Source organism: Oncorhynchus masou, chromosome 25 (assembly GCF_036934945.1).
Source record: "Oncorhynchus masou masou isolate Uvic2021 chromosome 25, UVic_Omas_1.1, whole genome shotgun sequence".
Taxonomy (NCBI): domain Eukaryota; kingdom Metazoa; phylum Chordata; class Actinopteri; order Salmoniformes; family Salmonidae; genus Oncorhynchus; species Oncorhynchus masou.
Window position 1 is genome coordinate 43,603,363 of NC_088236.1, and position 15,696 is coordinate 43,619,058.

The following is a 15,696-nucleotide window of genomic DNA, read 5'->3' on the forward strand; positions in this document are numbered from 1 at the left end:
AATCTCAATCTCTCTTACAAAAAAAACACATTACATTTCACATGTAAAAATATATCTTTTTTTTCTAAATCCACATAAAATGTTCATGAGTCAGATGTGGTTTTTGGACATGTGTGGAGTTTCACATGTACATTTTTCACTACTTAGACGTGGTTTCCAAACATTTCACATGTGATATGATAAATTCCTGGTGAGCTTTTGTAACTGGTGGGATTAAAACCCGGTCTCCCATGGGAGAAGCCAACGTCTTTACCATTCGACCAAGTAGGCCAAAACTAATTTTGAAGTCTCTACAATTTCACATGTGCATTTTCACATTTTAATGTCACCTAAAGCTGTCAAACAATATTTAAAAAAAAATCTAGTTCAGTGATGGATTCAGAACTTAGATTTTTTTTAATTTAAATTATTTTTCAAAATTCTTGCAACCAATTGAATGTTTCATATAGTGTGTATATACAGTGCCTTGCAAAAGTATTCGGCCCCCTTGAACTTTGCGACCTTTTGCCACATTTCAGGCTTCAAACATAAAGATATAAAACTGTATTTTTTTGTGAAGAATCAACAACAAGTGGGACACAATCATGAAGTGGAACGACATTTATTGGATATTTCAAACTTTTTTAACAAATCAAAAACTGAAAAATTGGGCGTGCAAAATTATTCAGCCCCCTTAAGTTAATACTTTGTAGCGCCACCTTTTGCTGCGACTACAGCTGTAAGTCGCTTGGGGTATGTCTCTATCAGTTTTGCACATCGAGAGACTGAAATTTTTTCCCATTCCTCCTTGCAAAACAGCTCGAGCTCAGTGAGGTTGGATGGAGAGCATTTGTGAACAGCAGTTTTCAGTTCTTTCCACAGATTCTCGATTGGATTCAGGATTGGACTTTGACTTGGCCATTCTAACACCTGGATATGTTTATTTTTGAACCATTCCATTGTAGATTTTGCTTCATGTTTTGGATCATTGTCTTGTTGGAAGACAAATCTCCGTCCCAGTTTCAGGTCTTTTGCAGACTCCATCAGGTTTTCTTCCAGAATGGTCCTGTATTTGGCTCCATCCATCTTCCCATCAATTTTAACCATCTTCCCTGTCCCTGCTGAAGAAAAGCAGGCCCAAACCATGATGCTGCCACCACCATGTTTGACAGTGGGGATGGTGTGTTCAGGGTTATGGGCTGTGTTGCTTTTACGCCAAACATAACGTTTTGCATTGTTGCCAAAAAGTTCAATTTTGGTTTCATCTGACCAGAGCACCTTCTTCCACATGTTTGGTGTGTCTCCCAGGTGGCTTGTGGCAAACTTTAAACAACACTTTTTATGGATATCTTTAAGAAATGTCTTTCTTCTTGCCACTCTTCCATAAATGCCAGATTTGTGCAATATACGACTGATTGTTGTCCTATGGACATAGTCTCCCACCTCAGCTGTAGATCTCTGCAGTTCATCCAGAGTGATCATGGGCCTCTTGGCTGCATCTCTGATCAGTCTTCTCCTTGTATGAGCTGAAAGTTTAGAGGGACGGCCAGGTCTTGGTAGATTTGCAGTGGTCTGATACTCCTTCCATTTCAATATTATCGCTTGCACAGTGCTCCTTGGGATGTTTAAAGCTTGGGAAATCTTTTTGTATCCAAATCCAGCCTTAAACGTCTTCACAACAGTATCTCGGACCTGCCTGGTGTGTTCCTTGTTCTTCATGATGCTCTCTGCGCTTTTAACGGACCTCTGAGACTATCACAGTGCAGGTGCATTTATACGGAGACTTGATTACACACAGGTGGATTGTCATCATTAGTCATTTAAGTCAACATTGGATAATTCAGAGATCCTCACTGAACTTCTGGAGAGAGTTTGCTGCACTGAAAGTAAAGGGGCTGAATAATTTTGCACGCCCAATTTTTCAGTTTTTGATTTGTTAAAAAAGTTTGAAATATCCAATAAATGTCGTTCCACTTCATGATTGTGTCCCGCTTGTTGTTGATTCTTCACAAAAAAATACAGTTTTATATCTTTATGTTTGAAGCCTGAAATGTGGCAAATGGTCGCAAAGTTCAAGGGGGCCGAATACTTTCGCAAGGCACTATATATACTATATATATATATATATATATATATATATACATATACATATATATATATATATATATATATATATATATATAATACAGTACCAGTCAAACTTTTGAACACACCTACTCATTCAAGAGTTTTTCTTTATTTTTACTATATAATGTAGATTAATAGTGAATACATCAAAACTATGAAATAACACATGGAATCATGTTGTAACCAAAAAAGTGATTAACAAAATATATTTTATATTCTTCAAAGTAGCCACCCTTTGCTTTGATGACAGCTTTGCACACTCTTGGTATTCTCTCAACCAGCTTCATGCGGAATTATTTTCCAACTGTCTTGAAGGAGTTCCAATCACTCTGCGGTCCAACTCATCCCAATCCATCTCAATTGGGTTGAGATCGGGTGATTGAAGGCCAGGTCATCTGATGCAACACTAAATCACTCTCCTTCTTTGTTAAATAGCCCTTACACAACCTGGAGGTGTGTTGGGTCATTGTCATGTTAAAAAACAAATGATAGGATGGCGCATCGCTGCAGAATGCTGTGGTAGCCATGCTGGTTAAGTGTGCCTTGAATTCTAAATACATCACAGACAGTGTCACCAGCAAAGCACCCCCACACCATCACACCTCCTCCTCCATGATTCACACAGGAACCACACACGCAGAGATCATCTGTTCACCTACTCTGCATCTCACAAAGACACGGCAGTTGGAACCAGAAATCTCACATTTGGGCTCATCAGACCAACGGACAGACTTCCCCTGGTGTAATGTCCATTGCTCGTGTTTCTTGGCCCAAGCAAATCTCTTATTATAGTTGTCCTTTAGTAGTGGTTTCTTTGCAGCAATTTGACCATGAAGGCCTGATTCACGCAGTCTCCTCTGAACATTTGATGTTGATGTGTCTGTTACTTGAACTCTGTGAAGCATTTATTTGGGCGGCAATTTCTGTGGCTGGTAACTCTAATGAACTAATCCTCTGCAGCAGAGGTAACTCTGGGTCTTCCTTTCCTGTGGCAGTCCTCATGAGAGACAGTTTCATCATAGCGCTTGATGGTTTTTGTGATTGGCACTTGAAGAAACTGTCGAAGTTCTTGAAATGTTGTCTTAAAGCTTATTTGAGCTGTTACCATAACATGTACTTGGTTTTTTTACCAAATAAGGCTATCTTCTGTATACCACCCCTACCGAGCCACAACACAACTGATTGGCTCAAATGTATTAAGAAGGAATTAAATTCCACGAACAAACTTTTAACAAGGCACACCTGTTAATTGAAATGCATTCCAGGTGACTACCTCATGATAAACATCGCATTTTTGTTGTTAGCTGGTATAGATGATGTATTTTGGATGTTTTCAGTGTAATTTGAATGCTGAAAAAAAAAATAGGCACAAACATTTTTAAAAATGTACTGATTACATCTGACAGTGCTAATTTGTACATGTTAAAAGGGATAAATAAGGAGACGCAGAGCGCTAACTTCTCTGGTCTTTTCTCTGGGCCAGTTCCAACGGTCACTGACCAACGTAGGAAGAAGAGGCATGTGCCTGATACAATAACGCTCAGAAATAAGAAATAATGTAGTTATTTTTAACACCTGAATTAGTTTACTCAGGTAGGCTAAGTTACCTTTTTACAGAATGGTATTACAGAATTTGCAGTTACATATGTTGAAACAATGTTATTGCAACATGTTAACACCACGTTTTCACATGTGAGAATAACACTATTTCACCACAACATGTGAACTTGCAATTACAGTATATACTGTATATGTGAAAGTTAGATTTTCACATGTTAATTTTTCTCACATTTGAAGCTGCAAATTTGATTTTCACATGATTGTTTTTCACTTGGGAACTTGCAATTCCATATGTTTTCTTTCATATGAAAATGAAAATGTGATTTTTACATGTAATTCGTTTTTTACATGTGAGAATGAAATTCCTTTTGTGAATGTGAGATTTTTACATGTGGAATTTTCTAAACATGTGAAACTGCCATTTTGATTTTCACATGTGAGGTGAAAACATGTTTTTCTTAACAGACACGTGTTGTGAGCACACAGTCATGAATGCACTCATTCACTCACCACACAACAGACACAGACAGTCATGGGTGTCACATTCTTTATCTCTGTCATGTGTATAATTAACACACATAAACACAAACATTGGAAAATGCAAAGCAGCTGAAACGAATAAAACATATACAAAAATAATCTCGCATACTTTAGCCACATTAATACCATGTCATAAACTAACAAACAGCTTGGCTATATGGTGCCATTGTCTCATGGGCAACTATACTACAGTAACACATGAATATTGTTGTATTCTCTCCTATCGCTTATTATGACCATTGATCCTGTACTGGATTGCAACTGATATTATGAAATTAGTGTCACATCCAGTCATCACTAGGATCTTTGACGTTGATCACCTCCAAGCATTCTATTGACATCATGTTTGGCAGAGGTGCTGTGAAGGAGCAGTCCATCAATGACTGCCTGTAGGATCCAACAGTAAGACACCTAATGAGATTCATAGACCAATGTGTTCTCCCCTCTAAACTAACCCTGGGAGAAATCAGACCAGGGCCACGGCATGTGTGTATTTGTGCGCATGTGTGTTTGACCCTCCCTCTGCTCCCCATCCCAACAGCATGGCCCAGGAGACAAACATTGGGCTGAGGATGACGACGTTTTTACAGTGTACATTGTGAACTAGTCCCACAGGTCTTGATGGACGTGTTATGCATCAAGATATCTGTGTTGGGGACTAATCCAGGTTGGGCTGGGTGAATAGCGCTCTAAGGAGAGGGTCCCTGTCATTGTCCTCCTCTCTCACAGTTAGATTCATCCTTTGTCAATTTGCAGGGCCACAGAGAAGTTTATGGCCTACTAGCTATACACACATGATATACTGTACAGACCACATAATGATTTCAATGCTGTAATGCATAGACAGGTTAGCCAATAATATGTAGAGTGAACGTTAACCTGTGATGTATAGACATTACGAAATCCCCTTGTATAGGCAGAATGTGGGCTTATGATATACAATACCGGATGAGGGTAATCTATGTATGTTGTCACTGTCTGTGTAGAGTAATGACTGTCTGTACTAATGAATGGGAGTCCCTTTGGAGCTGATCTGAGCACATGTCAAAAGACATACTGCACCACATGGCATCTGTGTGTGTGAAGGTTTGTAGAAATGACAGGTCAAACTTTAGTACATTACGGCGTATTTAGGCATATTTGAAATGGTGAAATTATGACCTGAGGAGTAACTTATTTTCTGTGGCAATTTCCTACCATCCACTAGGGGCAACACGAGCAACTATTACTATCTAGTAGACTCGCAATTGGGTCGAGGATGGGCTTAAACCGTGAGCTTCGGTTCTAAGGATCGTGGGTTTAATCCCAGTGCTAGGCACTTGTTTTGTAATTTTTTGTTTTTCTCTTTTAACCCTATCCCAAACCTTAACCCTTACCTTAACCACTCAATATGAATACCTCAACTTAACCGTCAAGATTAACCTTATCCCAAACATTAACCCTTACCTTAACCACTCAATATGAATACCTCAACTTAACCGTCAAGGTTAACCCTATCCCAAACCTTAAGAGCTCAGACACACCAATAGTGTTTGCTGGCCGGGAGTACTTAGAATCTCTGAATGTAATTTGCGAGGGTGCATCGATTTTACATGTAGAATCAAGTGAAGAATGTCACCAGTCAGACGTCTACAGCGAAGTGGTCCCTAAAACACAGCGCGCTGAAAAATCTCCAGAGGGTCATGCACTGTACAACACACCTCCCTTTGTTCATGCATTCTTCTCCACTAAGCATAGCAAACCTTTCATTTACATTGAAGCTGTATTCCAACTCAATATCTGGGTATCATCAGCTCAGCTATGATACCCAGATATTCATTTTCTTTATTATGTTTGATCTGTCTGCATTTGGCTACCAATGCCTAATGGATATGTGGCTACTGGGAGCTATGCTATGTGTTGACTTGTAGATACTGTATACACTGAGTGTACAAAACATTAAGAGCACCTGCTCTTTCCATAACATGGACTGACCAGGTGAATCTAGGGGAAAGCTATGATCCCTTATTGATGTCACTTGTTAAATCCACTTCAATCAGTGTAGGAGACAGGAGTATTTTTAAGCCTTGAGACATGGATGGTTTATGTGTGCCATTCAGGGGGTAAATGAGCAAGACAAAAGATTTAAGTGGCTTTGTTGTTTTTTTGTAGGTGCTAGGTGCACCGGTTTGTGTCAAGAACTGAATCGCTGCTGGGTTTTTCCACGCTCAACAGTTTCCCGCGTGTATAAAGAATATACAGTGGAATGCTTTCGACACTTTGTAATCCATTCCCCAATAAATTGAGCTTGTTCTGAGGGCAAAAGGGGTGGGGCGGGGTGGGGATGTGCAATTTAAAATTAGGATGGTGTTCTTAATGTTTTGTACACTCCGCGTATACTGCGTGTGTGTATGCATGCATGTGCGTGCACGTAGCCTCCAGGGGACGCATATTCCCTGTAGCCCCCTGACACATAAATCATATCTAAACTCTTATCTCCTGCCTGGTATAGGCTACAGTACCTCACACACACACATTCATTATCCGAGGATGTTATGTCTTCCAAGGATTTGCTGCTCAAGGAATGCAGCACAGTATTATTGCCATTGGATTTTTGTTGGAAATTGAGAAATACGGTAGTACATTCTGAGTACATTCTGAGGATGCGAGGGTGTATCCAAACCTCTAGGGAACTCTATACATCAATATCATAAAGTACAGGGGCCTCCCAAGATAAACATGTATGCACGCATGACTGTAAGTCTCTTTGGATAAAAGTGGCTGCTAAATGGCATATAATATTATTTATATTGCTATTTTACCATGGTTTGTTAAATTACGTTCACTCATATAAACAAACCATCTCTTGCTTTGCTCACACAACAGCATTTAGATCATGTCTTATTTGAGATATCCATCTGTTTAGTTAAGTAAGTATAAGTACATCCAAGCATGAATTACGTAAGATAATTTTAGGTTAACACAGATTGGATTGAGGAACCTTTGGGGGAATTTGGAGCAAAAAGGTCATCTCCAGTCTGTTTTAGGGATATTTTATTTATTGCAGAAAAATGAGATAAAATACGTGTTCTGTTTAATTGTGATAAAGTTATACCACAACAGAATGGCTCCCATGGATAAAACCAACAGGTGAATGAGATGTGGTGGTTGTGTATTAGCTGGAGGAACAATTAGGGGTTAGACATCGCTGTGAGAAATACTGCCACTGCAGGTGGGAAAATAGAACAAGCCATTATGAGACCACAGACTGAATATGAATCTAACGTTAAACTATTTCATCCATCCGGGATCTGCCCTTCCGGGTGGAATCCCGCAAACTCTCCCCCCGGTTTGTTGGCCCATTTCCCATCTCCAAGATTATTAGCCCCTCTGCTGTTCGTCTTCTGTTGCCCTGTACCCTACGTATACATCCCACCTTTCATGTCCAGAGTCAAACCTATGTCTCACAGCCCTTTGTCTCTTGTTTCCATAAGCAATTCAAATAAATAAGACCAGTCATCTCTATCAAATGCCTTCTCTGCATCAAGTGAGAGTATGGGCAGTATCAGGGGACCCTTCACACATGTGCACGATGTTTAGTACTCTCCTCACATTGTGAAAACCATGACGTTTTTTCACGAAGCCATTTTGGTCTTTGTGTTAAACATGGGAGCACTCTATCCAATCTCCTGGCTAAAGCTTAAGCAATCATTTTTGAGTCGGAGTTCAGAAGAGAAATCGGTCTGTAACTTTCACGTTTAGTTGTGGATTCATCAGACTTCAGAATAAGAGTGATTAAAGCACTTCTTAGAGAGGGGGGGAAACAACCTTCCTGAAAGGATTCAGCATACATATCCAGAAGTTGACCTAGAGGTTTTTTACATAGATTTAAGTCCTTAATGAAATGATCTACTCTGGAGGTGGAAAGTGTCTACAATGTAAAAAAAATGACTCACGGGCTTAGTAAATATTGCAAAAGAAAATCAATGATTTTTACTTAAAATAATAGGTTTCTGGTTTTACTTACATTTTTGAATATAGTAATTGATTTATATGTGTTGACAAAGATTGAATTGTGCAAATAAAGGTCTAAGGTAATATGCTGCTAAATTTGAACTAATATTTCTAAGTATCAACCAGTAACTTAAAAATATGATATTCAAATTATCATTATTATGTTGGACTGATATGATAGATCTAGTTATGAACGTCAATTGAGGAGGTGCCAAGATGGCGTCTTGAACAGACGCTTTTTTACCGAGCTCCGTACCAAACTTCAGAAAGATTGTGAAAAAAAGTTTACAGTCATTACTATTTTTATTTGTTCAAGATATAAGACCTTTCCTGTGACTGCAATAATAATTGGATAATTTATTTTGGCATGTCCATGCAAAGTCGTTACAAAAAAGAAAGGAAGAAGTTAGCCGTTCTATTGCTAATCAACAAGAGAGAAACGTTCTTATAGACAACTGCCATCACTACGCTTGGCCTATGGATAATATCATGCTTTCGAATGCTGTTGAAGATGACGAATTCCCCTCTTTACCAGTTACTCCGTGCAAACCTCCACCCTCCAAAAAACCCAACATGAACTCTGACATCGTGGCTCCCCTCCTTACTCCCCTCCAACTCCAGGTTGATCCATGGTTATCGAAGCTTGAAAAAGACTGGAGTTTGCATGTGGTGAAATCAAGGATGTGAAAACGAGAGTGGCAAAAGTAGAAAAAAGTGTGGAAAAGAATAACAATGTCTACCATAGACGTCTCACTGATCTGGAACAATACACAAGAAAATGGAACCTGAGACTCTACAGCTTGCCAGAGGTGGAGAATGAAGATGTGCGAGGAGAGGCTATCCGCATCTGCCAAGACATTTTGCCTGCAGAGAAGAACAAAGTTGGTGATACCATCGACGTTGTGCATCGCCTCGGCAAGAAGCAACAGCAAAACGATTCAAGACCTAGGGGTATCATCATCCTCTTCACTGCCAGATTCTACAGGGATGCTGTCTGGAAAGCTGCTTGGAAGAACGCCTTCCTTCAGAGCCATGGTATGCGTTTCGCCGAGCATCTCAGCCCGGAGGACATAGAAAGAAGGAACAAGTTGTGGCCAACGATCAAGAGAGCACGGAATGAGGGAAAGGCTGCTTACTTCGTCGGAGGACGAGGCTTCATCAACGGTTCAGAAATCCATATCCTCCCTAAAATCTCACTAGAAGGAAAAGGTTGATGGTTTCAGCCATGGTATTCGAATTTTCCTTATGTTGTTTACCTAACAAGCATCAGGTGACTATTTTTCAGGAATACTCAGGTATTTCAATTTATTAGTTTGTTCTTGTATGACCAGAAGACCTATTTTGTTTACAAACTTACGAAGAAGATTGAAAGCTGTATTTATTTTTTATGTATACAGTAACTAAGGTACTGTTTTAAAGGGCATACAGGTCTGCTCTGACTTTACACGGTTATTGTTCTATTTAGTTATTAATACTTATTTCCAAAAAAGGTCTTAGGAACGTTTATATGTAAAACATTTTTTATTCAATTATTTTATGATCAGTTGTCATATGCACTTAAAATAGTAGGTACCCTTTTATTTAAATTATTATTTGTTATTTTATTTCTCAGAATAGTTCCTGATTACACTAAAGAGGGTTTTTAGTCTCTCTTACTACAAGAACCCTTGGTTTGGTCTTGAACATAATTTTCAGTTGAGTTGAATTTCGAAGCCGGATAACGTCTAGCTCAAAGGTTATGGAATAAGCTATTTTCACTTTAAAGTGATTTAAATGGTGCAGCTCTCGGTTCCTTATCGTTTACGTTCACTGCTCCTATGTCTTTGACTCATCCTACTACAGTTTATACTTTTATATAATCTTTGTTGTTTTGTCTTTGTCTATAGTTTCTCTTAATGCTAGGGGGTTACGAAACAACGTGAAGCGCAAGGCCTTATTTTTATTTGCTAAACAATTTCGAACAGATTTTTGCTTTTTTCAAGAGTCTCACTCAATTTCAGCTGATGCCAACTTCTGGAGGTCACAGTGGGGCAACGATATTTGGCTTTCCCATGGATCTGAACGCTCCGCTGGTGTCACTACAATGAAAAATACAATGACATAACGCTCATTACTGTAAACTTCTACGGGTACAACACCAAACATGAGAATGATGAGTTGCTTGAATCTATAGAGAAACATATACTTCATTAGTTATCTAAATTTACCAATTTGTTATTATTGATAGGAGGGGACTTTAACATTACTATAGATAATTCAACTGATTATATTTACCCCCTGATACTAACCTTGGTAGAGCATCCTACTGGAAGCTAAATAGCTCATTATTAAATAATAATATAGTACAATTTGAGGTTAAAGAGCTGATCTCACACTTTTCGGGAAGGGGTTGTGAAGAAAAATCTTATTGCAAGAACTGGGAGCTCTTTAAATTTGAGGTGTCCAAATACCTTAGGAAATATGGTAGTAATCTTGCTAAGACCAGAAGAGCTGAGGAGGAAAAGGTGATCATTAAGATAACTTCCCATTCTCAGAGGTCCCCAGCCGACCTCTCGGGGGAGGAGAAAATGGAACTAATTGAGTTACAAAATAAACTGGATAATATATATAAATTAAAAGCAGAAGGAGCCTTTATTAGATCTAGGAAAAAATGGATTGAGGAGGGAGAACAGAATTCATCCTATTTCTTTAGACTTCAGAAATTTCACTCTAAAAATAACACTATCCATAAGTTAAACATTGATGGTGTACTTACAGATGACCAAAAATTAATCGCTAAATACTGTAGCAATTTTAACAGAAAATTGTATAGCTCTACGTACTGTCATGAATCCACAGATATGTTTTAACTCACTGAATAAGGTTCACTCTATCAGTGATATAGAATCTAAACAGTGTGATGAACCCATCAAAGTTGAAGAGATTATTGAGTATATCAAACATCTAAAGAACAATAAATCACTAGGTGTTGATGGAATTACATCAGAATTTTACAAATTATTTTCTGAACAAGTAGCTCCCTTCCTATTTGAAGTCTTTTTTAGAGTATTAAAAACAATGTTATCCCTCCTACAATGAGTCAGGGGTTAATAACACTGATACCTAAGCCTAAAAAAGAAGTGCTGCTCAATGATAACTGGAATCCAATATGTCTTCTTAATAATGACTAAGATATTAGCCTTACTACTTGCAAAAATAATTAAAGAAGTCCTGGATGCAATCATTGATGAAACACAGTCTGGCTTTATGAGGAAAATACATATTTCTAACAATGTCAGACTAGTATTAGACATACTTGACTACTCAGACCTAATAACTGAGGATAGCTTCATATTATTTTTATTTATTTTTCTAAAGCATTTGGCACAGTAGAGCATCAGTTTCTCTTCCACCCCCTTGAGAGACTTTGCTTTGGGGATTTTTTCTTTAAGGCTATTAAGATTCTCTATGCAAATGGTAACAGCTCTATCAAATTAAAATATGGCACCTCACCTAGATTTGAGTTAAAGAGAGGAATTAGGCAAGGTTGTCCTATCTCTCCGTACCTGTTTTTATTAATCACCCAACTTCTTGCAAATTCTTAAAATAATAGTCCTGTACAAGGTATTTCCATAGCTGGTAAAGAAATTATTATAAGCCAGCTGGCTGATGATACTACACTTTTTCTGAACGAAGTTAACCAAATTCCCATATCGATCATTGTGATACAATCCTTTTCCAAAGAGTCTGGTCTATATCTTAACCTATTACATCTATGGGGGCGCTATTTCATTATTGGATAAAAAACGTGCCCGTTTTAAGCGCAATATTTTGTCACAAAAAGATGCTCGACTATGCATATAATTGACAGTTTTGGAAAGAGGACACTCTGACGTTTCCAAAACTGCAAAGATATTGTCTGTGAGTGCCCCAGAACTGATGCCACAGGCGAAACCAAGATGAAACTTCAACCAGGAAATGAGCAGGATCTTTGAGGCTCTGTTTTTCATTGTCTCCTTATATGGCTGTGAATGCGCAAGGAATGAGCCTGCCCGATCTATCGTTTCCCCAAGGTGTCTGCAGCATTGTGACGTATTTGTAGGCATATCATTGGAAGATTGACCATAAGAGACTACATTTGCCAGGTGTCCGCCCGGTGTCCTCCGTCGAAATTGGTGCGTCATCTTCAACTGCACGTCTTTTTCCAAGCGATTCACCGGAGAAAGTAGACTACCACGAACGATATATCAATGAAGAGATATGTGAAAAACACATTGAGGATTGATTCTAAACAGCGTTTGCCGTGTTTCAGTCGATATTATGGAGTTAATTTGGAAAACAGTTTGCCGTTTAGATGACTGAATTGTTTTGTTTTTTTGGTACCCAAACGTGATGTACAAAACGGAGCGATTTCTCCTACACAAAGAATCTTTCAGGAAAAACTGAACATTTGCTATGTAACTGAGAGTCTCCTCATTGAAAACATCCGAAGTTCTTCAAAGGTAAATGATTTTATTTGAATCCTTTTCTGGTTTTGTGCAAATGTTGCCCGCTAAATGCTACGCTAATTGCTACGCTAGCTATCAATACTCTTACACAAATGCTTGTTTTGCTATGGTTCAAAAGCATATTTTGAAAATCTTTTGATGACAGTGTTGTTAAGAAAAGGCTAATCTTGAGAGCTAGCACATTCATTTCATTTGCGATTTTCATAAATAGTTAACGTTATGTTATGCTAATGAGCTTGAGGCTATAACTGGATACAGGTTTTTTTCATAGCCAAACGTGAACAAAACGGAGCGATTTGTCCTACACAAATTATATTTTTTTGAAAAACTGAACATTTGCTATCTAACTGAGAGTCTCCTCATTGAAAACATCCGAAGTTCTTCAAAGGTAAATGATTTTATTTGAATTATTTTCTTGTTTTTGTGAAAATGTTGCTGGCTGATTTCTAGGCTTATAGCTATGCTAGCTATCAATACTCTTACACAAATGCTTGTTTAGCTATGGTTGAAAAGCATATTTTGAAAATCTGAGATGACAGTGTTGTTAACAAATGTCTAAGCTTGAGAGCAAATATTATGAGAGCAAATTTATTTATTTTGCGATTTTCATGAATAGTTAACGTTGCGTTATGCTAATGAGCTTGAGGCTATAAATAGGATCCCGGATCTGGGATTGCTCGACGCAAGAAGTTAACAATTAATAAATGTGAACTCATAGCCGTCAAAGATTGTGTGACACCTTCATATTATGGTATTCCAGTAAAATAATAACTTGCATATTTAGGCATAACCATTACAAAGGATCAGAAGTCTAGAGGCTTACTAAATTTGAACCCTCTAATTAAAAAAAACCCAGAAGAAGCTAAATCAATGGCTACAGAGGGACTTATCTTTAAAAGGTAGAGTCCTAATAACCAAGGCCGAAGGCATCTCTAAGTCAAACCTATGGCGCTCTATCTTTATATCTTAACGGTAAAATAAGCAAGGAGATAGACCAGATGCTTTTCAACTTTCTTTGGAGAAACCGTACCCATTACATTAGGAAAACTGTTGTGATGAACACATGAGAATGGTGGACGGAATTTTCAGGACTTTACTACTTTGAATACTTTTAAGATCAATTGGAAAAAACAATTCCTAAGGAGACCCACTTCTATCTGGAATTTTATTCCTCATGTCTTCTCTACTTTTGGTGGCCTTCAAGTTGTTTTGTAATTATAATATTGACAAAGTTCCAGTGAAACTTTCTGCTTTTCATTGGCAGGTTTTCTTGTCATGGTCCTTCATTTATAAACACAATTTTTCTCCACACAAATATTATATATGGAATAATCGGGATATATTGTATAAAAATAGTTATTTTGTTTTTAGAATATTGGCTCCGAAATAATATCCTATTTGTGAGCCAACTGGTAAATTCAGAGGGTCTTTTACTCAGTTAAAGGGACTTCTTATCACTTTGCAAGGTGCCTGTAAAACCTAAAGATTTTGCAATTGTTTTAAATGCCATTCCCTCAGGTGTTGCTATATTATTCAGGAATGAGTCAAGACCTGACCCTCAGAGCCTACCTTCTATTGACCCTGTTGACTCATCAGTAGGATAGATTTGTTTCTCTTTTGGTCCATTCAACAACAGTGTGATACGAACCTCTTTTCAGCAGGATGTTGTATCCATACCTTATGTCATGCCTTGTTGGAATTGGTTTATTGATACTATCTGTTGGAATATTCTCCCAATCTTCTTCTGGATCATCCAAATGCTCTCTAGCAAACTTCAGACGGGCCTTGACATGTACTGGCTTAAGCAGGGGGACACGTCTGGCACTGCAGGATTTGAGTCCCTGGCGGCGTAGTGTGTTACTGTCACGACTTCTGCCGAAGTCGTTGCCTCTCCTTGTTCGGGCGGTGCTCGGCGTTCGACGTCACCGGTCTTCTAGCCATCATTGATCCTTTTTTCATTTTCCATTGGTTTTGTCTTCTTCCCACACACCTGTTTTCAATCCCATTCATTACCTGTTGTGTATTTAACCCTCTGTTTCCCCTCATGTCTTTGTCAGAGATTGTTTTATTGTCAGTGTAGTGTGATTGTTGTATAGGTGCGCGTCGGGTCCTCGTACCCATGTTTTGTTTGTTTGTACATTTATTGTTATGGAGCATACTCTTGGAACTTTATTAAAAGACTCCATTTTAAACTCCATTTGACTCTCCTGCGCCTGACTTCCCTGCCACCTATTACACCTATGCATGACAGTTACTGATGGTAGGCTTTGTTACTTTGGTCCCAGCTCTCTGCAGGTCATTCACTAGACCCCCCCCCGTGTGGTTCTGGGATTTTTGCTCACCGTTCTTGTGATCATTTTGACTCCACAGGGTGAGATCTTGCGTGGAGCCCCAGATCGAGGGAGATTGTCAGTGGTCTTGTATATCTTCCATTTCCTAATAATTGCTCCCACAGTTAATTTTTTCAAACCAAGCTGCTTACCTATTGCAGATTCAGTCTTCCCAGCCTGCTGCAGGTCTACAATTTTGTTTCTGGTGTCCTTTGACAGCTCTTTGGTCTTGGCCCTAGTGGAGTTTGGAGTGTGACTATTTGAGGTTGTGGACAGGTGTCTTTTATACTGATAACCAGTTCAAACAGAGGAGCCTCTTAAAGAAGAAGTTACAGGTCTGTGAGAGCCAGAAATCTTGCTTGTTCGTAGGTGACCAAATACTTATTTTCCACCATAATTTGCAAATAAATTCATAAAAAATCCTACAATGTGATTTTCTGGATTTTTTTTCCCTCATTTTGTCTGTCATAGTTGAAGTGTACCTATGATGAAAATTACAGGCCTCATCTTTTTAAGTTGGAGAACTTGCACAATTTGGTGGCAATCCCAGATCCGGGATCCTATTTATAGCCTCAAGCTCATTAGCATAACGCAACGTTAACTATTTATGAAAATCGCAAATGAAATGAAATAAATATATTTGCTCTCAAGCTTAGACTTTTGTTAACAACACTGTCATC